This window comes from Gouania willdenowi, chromosome 3 (assembly GCF_900634775.1).
Source record: "Gouania willdenowi chromosome 3, fGouWil2.1, whole genome shotgun sequence".
Lineage (NCBI taxonomy): Eukaryota > Metazoa > Chordata > Actinopteri > Blenniiformes > Gobiesocidae > Gouania > Gouania willdenowi.
The window spans coordinates 32,013,421-32,023,745 of NC_041046.1; positions in this window are offsets into that span (position 1 = coordinate 32,013,421).

The window sequence follows — 10,325 nt, forward strand, 5'->3', positions numbered from 1 at the left end:
TTGTTCCATGACATCTTACAGCTTTTAAACATCCAAACTATTTTTTTTTACTGAGCATTCCTGAGAGTGACACAGTTGTTTTTTTTTGGTCACGAAACTGTTCAAATCTGAATTTGTCTGAGAAAAAGTCTCTCATCCAAGGCCATTAGGTTGCTCCACCATTTCATTTGCCTGCTTGCCTTTTCATGTTTGAATATTTTCTTGTAAAAGAAGCTGTCTCCTCTCAGCCGCTCTTCAGAGTGATGGCTCACATTGTGGCTTGCCCTGCTGCATCTAACTTTGTTCAGAGAGATAAAACATTCAACTGAGGGGTGTCTGTTTACTTTGGAGAGGGCTTTGAAACTGAACCGTAGCGCTCGAAAGGTAAAAAAAAAAAAAAAAAAAAAGTTGTCAACTGAAGGCAAGAAGTGGCATGAAAGGCAATCCCTCTTTTAACACAATAAATGATAAGATTGTGTTCAACATATGGAAGCTTTAGGATGAAAACATTCACAACGTGTAATATTATCACAATTATAGTAAATATATTTGGGTACTATAATAGACTCAAATTGATTTGTTATTTCCACTGCTTTATCTATCAATGATAATGTTTGTTTTATAAATAAATATAATCATAATATACTGATTTGTATTACTCTGTGAAACCCTTTGTATTCTTTTTAATGAATGCAGGTAATGAAACCTGGTGCTTAAAGAGTGCATGGCTCCCTCTAATGTCTTACCTTTAATCTTAAAAGAAGAAAAAAAAGCAATGTCTGCGACTGTTTCATTTTCACACATGAACTGCACAAGTATATGATCTTTTTTTGAAAACGGTTTTCAGCTGAATTTTTTACGTACCCAAAAGCATTACAAGGTTCAAGTAGAAGGGCCTCATCATGTATTACAGCACATGCACGCTCCAATTCAATTTTTTGCCAAATGCTGAAGCAGATAGGTTATGAACAAGGGCAGCGATGGCATCATTATGATTGTAAAGTAAAATGAAGTTCCTGCGCTAAAGTACAAAGAGATGCTTATTAGGAATAGAGAGCACTTTAGAATCAAACTTCATCATATCAATAAAGGTGGGGGTCATTAAAATATAATTTTCTTTAGCACCTGTACCTCAACTGAATGGCAGACATTAAAAAGTCACCATTTAAAGTTTCATCATAAATTCTACTGCTAACCTTTTAAATACAGACTCAAGGACACACATCAGCCATCAGTCAATTGCTCTCTATTGATACCAGAAGACGAAAAAAGGACAGAAGTATAAAGGTATGATTGAAAGGATAACAATTATTCCTCTTTGTTCATGCACAGCTCCGTGATAGCATTTAGGGCAAAGGATTTTGTTCAGCGATTTGAGCTGTTTGAAAGAATCTTGAGTTATTGAAGGCTGTTTGTTTTCTGACATTGTTGATAAAAACTCTCAGGAATGTTTTTTTTCTTCTTCTTCTATCAGCAGCCAGCACTCTCAACAACAGCATATAAAACAAGAAAAATATGTAGCAGCAGTCACTAAACAGAAGACATTATTATTCTTATGGCCAACAGTTATGTTTATTGCACATGCAGATGAGACTATATAGCAGTGTGGGAAGTAACTGGTTGTGACAGTTTTACAATTCATATTGCTGCTATAAATTTAGGCTGTGGAAATCTTTTTAGGTTCAATAAGAATATCTTCTTTATTCAAATTTCAATAAGGAGTGCGTTCTCTCTCTTTTTTCCTTTCTTTAGATACTCCTCTGTTGATTTTCTCACTTTGGAACGATAGTGGTTTTATCTTTGTCAGCTGTCCATGTGTTGGTTTTCTGTGCTTGCTTTGGTTTCCACCCACAATCAGAAAGCTGTAGTTTAAATTGAATCACTCAATAGCAGACATAGGCAACTGGTGGCCCGGGGGCCACATGCGGCCCTCACTCTAATTTTGTGTGGCCCCCCAAAACAAAATTGTAATTAACGAAGCTGTAAGTTATATGAAGAACTGTAACGAGGAGGTGACGTTACTTATGGACTGTTACACTTATGAACTGTTGTAATTTAAAAAAGAGTCAATTGTAATACTGTGACAAACTGCAGTGCTTAATGAAATTAAGAGACACATTTGTTGTATTGGTTTAATTAATTTATTGGTCAAATGGTGAAGCACATGGTTCAGGCCACAGGATTCATCTAGTGATAAACACAGAAAATACATTTCAGTTAATTGATAAATAACTTAGCAGTGACAAGAAAGATAAAACAATTAAATATGTTCTGGTATTTTGCATGTGATTGAAATGTGATCTTCAACAAAGCTTACCTGTGCATGCTCTCTTCCTCTTTCCTGAGGTGTTCGGGTAAAAGGATTCCCCGGGGCTTTTGGACACCTTTTTATAGTTCCAGGTGGGAGAGACCAAGCAGAGACTAGGAACAGGGGAGCTGGATGTGTGTAGCTCAATGTAAATATGTAGTTTAATAATTTAGGAGATGTAAATAAGATTAATGATATTAATACAGGGTTAGTGTTGTGATAATGTCTGTTAGGAAGTGTTTGTGTAAATATTTATGTTGTACATTTAATATGCACATTATATGTCACCCCATGCTTGGTACAGGCTAATTAGTGGTACACCTGTATATAAGGACATTCATTCTGTTCAGTAGGGAGTGGAATGGAGATTGAAGTACATGGTGCGTGTGGTGCAAACTAAAAAAAATAAACAGATAAAACTGATGCATCAAAACCTGGAGCCTGGTTTCCTTATTGACTGCCTCCACTGCTACGGTTGAACCTTGACAAGAACATAATACACAAAACCATAGAAACACAGAAAATGACAGCGACATGTGCAAAATGTTAAGAAAAGTACAAAAAGTAAAAGAAAAAAATATATATATTAAAAAAATTATTAATAGAACACACAATTTCAACAAGCACACAAAATGACTACAAGAACAACAGCATACATAAAAGGACTAGAAAGACACACAAAATTAAACAAAATGACAGAAAAATACAAAAAATGACACCAAGAACAGAAAAAATATAATAAAATGCAAAAAGACAACAAAAATTGAATTTCCCATATTGATGAGAAAATCTACAAAATGAATTTAAAAACACACAAAATGTGTTTTCAAGCTTGTATTAATGCTCATATTGGTCATACTTCTAAATGCTGACATGGATGTTGATAATGTGGCCCTTGGATCAGACAATAACATGTTTGTGGCCCCAGCTGTGATAGAAGTTTCCCATCTCTGCTCTCAATGGTTATATGTGGACTCCTTCAGTGCTGGTTTTATGTAAAATAGAAAAAAACTCTGTGATGAACTGCTGACTTTGCCAAAGATGTACACTATCTGATACCTTGTGCATTTTATTCTTGATCAGTACAAGCAGGTATTAATAGGGCTGGTTTCATTTTGTCTGTACAGCACCACATACACCATGAAATATCTCCTTCTTGGTTCTAAGTCACATCTTTTCTCACATCTATCAAACGTGTGTGCCCCAACAAACATAAACCCAGCTTTGAAGATTATGCATGAAAAAAAAAAAAAAAAACATCACTTTGCAGAGATGAACACTGTGCTTTGGCTGGTTGTATTACACTCTATTAGTGCTGAAGGATAACCAGTAGGTGCTGCTCTAACTGCATGTCTGTGTCTGCATCAGGGACGTGGCTTGTGGTGATGTTACAGACAGAAGGAAATGGACAATGACGACAATTGGATTTGCCTCCACACAAAGCTATGGTTCTTTTTCCATATTTTCCATTTGTGTGTTCCCCCGAGTCCCGTCCTGAGTGAGGTGGAGGGTAATGTGATGCTGCTTAGAGTGCTCGGTTGTCAATCACATCTACTATAATTATTGTTATCAGCAGCACCAACATCAACATCAAAAGCAAATCTGCTGAAATAAAGAAGCAAATGTCATTAGCACTTAAATGTGCACCAAAATAGGAAATCATTTCTGATAGAAAACACTTTCATGCTATGCTAAAAAGCAGAGACACTGTTTGCAATGAAGTGGAAATGTGTGACAACAAATGTAAGAATTTGTATTTATGTATTTTTGTTAGTGCTCACAATACATACAGAATTTCACGTTGAGCGCAAAAAATATCACATGCAAATGTACTAACTTATGCAAAAATATCATTTGCTGTGACTAAGTGTGCTTATTGTAATAAAATATTGAACCATCTGCAGAAAAGAGCAAATTGACTCATGTGCTTTGAAAAATTTGTGAGGTTGATTTGTAATTAAAATTAATGACAAAAACTTGCTGGGAATATTAAAGCCCAACGTATGCACTATTAGTTTTATATTGCAGACACAATAGTGTGAATATCCACTTTAAACACGCTTTCTTCTGCATGGCCAAAGTAATTTCTTTCCTCTCCAAAAACGATTCTACACATTGAGCAATAGCTCCGCTAGTAACGTTATACCTTGTGCACAGACTGCATTAGTAAAGCATTAAGCCCCTGATACTTAATCTGAAGTCATTAGCTGCAGTCATCAATGAAATGCTGGCAGAAGCCTTGGTGATCTGTTGATACTTTACATGCAGTCATTAGATAATCACTGTTGTGTATACTTGTGTATTTTCCTTTAGCTCCAGTCTTCAAAACTCTCATCACTAACATATTTTAGTTTTCAGTGTATGTATGTAAAGTGAACGATCCTTTTACTGTTGATTCTCAAGCAAAGATATCACCAATATTCATTTGCTTCAGCTACAGCATGAATATTGCCATAAATACTGATATGAAATCAGTCAGAGTAACACAGACAATGTTGGAGGAATGAGAGGAGGATCCTGGTCAAACTGCAAATAGTTTCATTTAAAATAATTACCGTAACATTGGATGACTCCTTCAGCATTATTCTTTACAATTACCTTCTTCACCTACATTGCCCTCTCCTCCTCATTGCCTGGTGTGCATGCTCCCTGCCAATGTCTGAAACACAATCACAACAGGATGTGGGTTGGGATAAAACTGAGAGTGCTTCCTCTGCAGTGCCAGTCACCTGGGAGAACCTCCAATTATCGTTGCATTTTAATGTAACTTCTGAATCTGAGCTGCTGCTTAAAGGAGACAAAGAGAAGTGGCAATATGGGCATTTCAGGGAGAAAAGCTGGGACAGTTTTGCATTTCTGGATACTTTTAAAGTGGTTTTGTATTAAACAGCACCTGTGTTTCCTCACAACAAATTATATAGGACAGAAATTGCTATGTGAGGAACTATTTCAGCGTATTCTGAAAAAAACAACAACAACATCACAATATTATATAGTAATACATTGAGATATTGAGCATTTATCTTGGCCTCTAAACTAATAATTACTTACATGGAGGGTATTGGTTCTTATGTACTGTTTCCAGTCATTCACACAAATGTATCACCTCTCTCCGAATCATTGAAAAACAAAGTGTTTAAATTAGGTTAAAAAAGAAGGATAAAAAAACATGGCTTTACCCAAGAATCAAACCTGCCAGATTGGCCATCTCAGATTAGCTCTATTTTACAACTAACAACTGTTTTCCTGGGAGAGGCAAGTTCCTTTAGGTTCAAACAAAACAAGAAACTTTACCAATCAAAGCATTAATAAGCATAGGCTAAGAGTTGTATTAAGGAAATTCATGGGTACAGTGTGTGCAATGATATAATCTTCAAAAGCAGGGAGCAATTTTGTCTCTGGTGTACGTGGGCGGAGAGATATGCAAAGATTTTTCTGGAAAGAAAGCATGAGCAGAATGGTAAGAAACGTGTGGCCCCTGCTCTGGGACAGTGAGGGGTTGATGCAAATTCAATATGGTAATCAAGGTCCAGGCACTGCGATGAGTCAGCACCTTTTGACTTTTGTCCTATGGATAAAAAGAGAGGATTAGTTCAGTCATCATGGTGGACCTTCAAGATTCAACGCTAAACAAGCAGTGATTGGTCAAAAAAATACTTCAAATACAGTCCGTCTTTCCTTAATACTCAATTGAATTCTATTATTCTCTGTATGTTGCAGGGTCATTTTGAGTTGAGCACTTAGCCAAAATATAGAATCTTACTGAAAGACATCAGTCTAGATCATCAGTCTAAAGGGAAATGAGAAGATGGTATGCTTCACTCTGCTCCCTCCATGGAGGTGACAGAGGTGACGGGCTTTGCAGCTTGAGCCGGAGTGACGTAGATGTTGTCTTTGTCATTGTCGTCCCCACAGTCCAGGTCCAAAATGTCCTCCCTGGGTGGAGGGACAAAGACAATGTCGGAATGGGAAACCCAAATGGAAACGAATCCCACCACAGGCTCCGCACAGGTCTCCGTCTCCATTTCTGCCACGACGGCCTTGGTGCTGAGAGCAGGAGGGAAGGGTCCCTGCTCCGATAGGCTGACTTGGTGTGCTAGCCGCCTACGGAGGATCTTCACCGTAAAACGGTGCAGTGGTGGCAGCAACCTGGGGCGTTCAGGGCGTGCTGGGGAGGTTCTACTGCGTGGGGTGGCGAGGGCGGTGTTGCAACCAAGTTGCCAACTGGTGTGTTGCGTTCGATGCTCGAGAGCCATGGTGTGGCGTTGAGTGAAGTGGTGAGCCGAGCCGAAAACAGGTGTGTCAGCGGCCGGCCCTCGACGACATTTCACCAGCCAATCAAGATTGGCGTAATGAGATAGGGCTTCTGAGATATGACGCGGAGGCGTATATACCATAGTGAGACATTGAAATGAATATTATAAAAGAGAACTAAATGTTTTGGGGGATGAATCTATTCAACAGAGACCAAAATAATACATTTTGATCAATAGGACAAAAGCAATTGATAATGTAGGAAATAGCAGAGATGTGTACAGAATAATTCGGTACATGATGGATGTACCAAATAATTTACAATGTGTTCAAAGAAATGAGAAACTGCTTTTTTGATGCAAACAAGTGACACAATGATGCAAAGTATTTCGATTCTGATCAAGGAAATGTACTAATGTGACTGAGGAAAACTGTAAAGAAATAACGCAATTTAGTGAAAGCATAATGCAACACTACAGTGCTAAAGTGTTCACTGAAAACTCAACAAAGCAACTAAAAAAAGTCAGGATCACTGACACTCATCTACTGTTTAGGGCAGCGTTTGCATAGAAAAAGCACAGAATTATAAACAAGCTCTCAAGGTCACTCAGAAAAGGTGGATCTCAGGGGGAAAGTGAGTCAGTGTACAGTCAATAAGCAGAGGAAAATAATCCTGCTGTCCAAAAATCTGACAGGGCTTCGCTTTGTATACCAGTCACAGTGACATGAAGATGGTTACACTTAACTTTACTTAAGAGAGCGTATGAATCAGCCGTGTTATTCTTTGACAGGTCATGAACATTAGAGAAATTCCCCTTCCATTTAATTGAAAGGCTATCACAGAGCAGGAAACCCTGGTGAAAAGGTTTGCTGTTGGAGTAGTTTTTTGATAAGCCCTTTGGCTATAATTGTTAGTGCTACAACTTCTACTCAACAGTAACACGCCTTTGACATGCTACATGCTGTTGGCTGTCAATCAGAAGTGAATGCTGACAAACTATGACCATAGAACAGAACGTGAACTCCTATTTGGAGCAGTGTAGCAGTAAGAAATATTGTCTGTTGTTGGGTTTCTAAAACAATGTCCGACAGTTGCAGGTATAGAGAGAAGACAATCCTGTATTCAGTTGAGCGATTAAGTCTCTTACATAGCCTGTTGTTGGTTGTTAATGCAGAGGAGTTGTTATCTCCTCCTGGAAGGGGTGGGCGGATGCTTGTGGAGAAGATGATGATCCACTGGGGGGAAAAAGCATGAAGAGTTTAAATTTTCAAGCCCTGTAAAATATAGGTAAATACTCCAAGGTTGCTGTGTGTGCGTGCAAGTGCTCTTTATTACAGTGAGTAATAAATACAGCCATTTACCCACAACATGAGCTATGGCTTTTTAATTGTATAAGTTATCTCATGCTGCCACTTCTCTACACCTCCCTGTCTGACTATAGCAAAAGAAAATATGCATCAGCATTGTGTCATTATAAGGTGGAGTTTTTTTTCTTTTCCGCTGCCTACACAAGGGGCTTAAGCTCACATTTCATTAAAGCCAGTGATACCACCATACTGATATTGAGGCAGCCATAAATCCATGGAGCCCACAAAGTTACAGAAATTGTGAAGTGTAAGCAGAACATAAGACATGTGACTAAACGTAGAAATGATGTAATCAAGCAGTTCATTGTCATGATTTTCCTGTGTGAGGCAGTACAACCCATACCCCCATATCCCTGTACAGTGGGGCAAAAACGTATTTGGCAGCCACCAATTGTGCAAGTTGTCCCACTTAAAAGGACGAGAGAGGTCTGTAATTTTCATCATTGGTACAACTGTGAGAGACAGAATGTTAATTTTTTATTTATTTAAAAAAAAAATCATTTGTAAAATCTTGCATAAAACAAGTTTGGATGAACCATGGCGGAGCCCGAGGAACGTCTCCGCGCCAAATAGCAAGTACCACGTTCCAGAGAATTCAGTCAAATAACTTGGTTCCAAAAAAGGTCTTCGAGAGGCTTTTGACATCTGTTCATAGAATATCCATGTCAGCCAGATTCAATGAGCATTAATGGAGGAGTAGTCATTTGTCCTTGCGGCACATACAGAGTAGTGGGCCCCATTCATACATTGGTATGTGTCAATGATTTGGTACCACCAACTGTCGCAATATTTGACTCACAAATAAATGAGAAAATTACTTTAATGGAAATTTCGGAAAAAAGGTAATCGAATTGTGAGTCATAATCGTAATCTACTTTGAATTACTTTCGAAACGATATATCACACGACTATGTTCCCATAAATTTGAAAATGACCGGAAACGGGGGGTCGGCCACCGGTCCCCATTTCAAAAAAAGGGCTCCAAGCTTCTCATCATATTCATTCATAGACCATTCATACCAAACTGCATTCTGATCTAACAAGAACTAACAGAAGAGTAGTCATTTGAAAAACGGGGCCCTGGCACCCCCGTGACATGTACGGAGTAATGGGCCCTATTTATATACTGGTACTGTATGTGCCAATGATTAGGTAGCACCAACCGCCGTAATACTTGAGTCACAAATAAATGAGAAATCGACTTTTGTTTTTTTTTTCTTTTGGGGCCCCAAATCAAAAATGCGTCGATGCGTACTATACATAGATTATACCTACCAAATTTCAGTCCGATCTGTTCACGAATAACAGAGAAGTAGGGATTTTAACTAGTGTACACAACAACAAGAACAACAACAACAAAGTGAGTGGTGTTTTGAGCCCAATTTCCCGGCCTAATAAGTATTTGGTACTTACAAACAAGCAATAATTTTAGCTCTCAGACCAGTTACTTCTTTTTTAAGAAGCTCTTCTATCCTCCACTCATTTCCTGTATTATTGTCACCTGTTTGAACTTGTCATCTGTATAAAGACACCTGTCCACACCTTCAAACAGTCAGACTCCAACCTCCACCAAGGCCAAGACTAGAGAGCGGTCTAAGGACACCAGGGGAAAAAAATAAAATAATAATGTAATCTTCCATGGGTCTAGGTCAATCTTTGCTTCTAATGCTGTTAAAATTTCTTTGGTACTTTTGATATGCTGTATATCTGCTAACTGACCACTAAATAAAAGCCAGTAAAAAAAAACATTACCTCCTTGGCGGAGGTAAAAAATATTGTGAAAGAGAAAAAATATGCATTGTTACCTAATATCATGTCAGTGTTATTAAATTATCCATGCCAAATGTAAGTGAGCTTTATAGTCACCACAGCTCAGTTTAGATACACCAGTAAGATCTGTTTACCTGGTAGTGCCTAATAACAATCAAAAAAAGGAAAATCACAAGCCTCCGAAAAGTAAACAACTATGGTTTTTCAATTGACATCTCTCAAGGCTTTGCAAAATAATACTCCATGAGGCAAATTTGCTAGAGTTAGAGAAACATTGAAACTGAAACAGAATGGCTATTATAGATTTGAGCTCAGCAATAATTAAAAATATCTTCTTCTGTATTTATTTTACAGTTGTCCCAATACAATCAGATTTGCATCTGTCAAGCATGCAACATAGTACACAGTACATTTTGCGTGTTTGCTTCAGTTGAATTTACAACATAAGTAAATCAGCTGTGGCGTGTTAAATATTGGAAGGAGAAAATGTACATACATTAATGTAGCATGCATTGTAGTGTATTTTTGTGCATAAATTCTAGACGTGGTGGTAACTGTAAAAGCTTTACACTCAGTGAGTGCTGCAGTAAATATCACAAGGAGAAGACACAGAGAAACAAAAAGCAACAAAAAGAACAAATGTTTA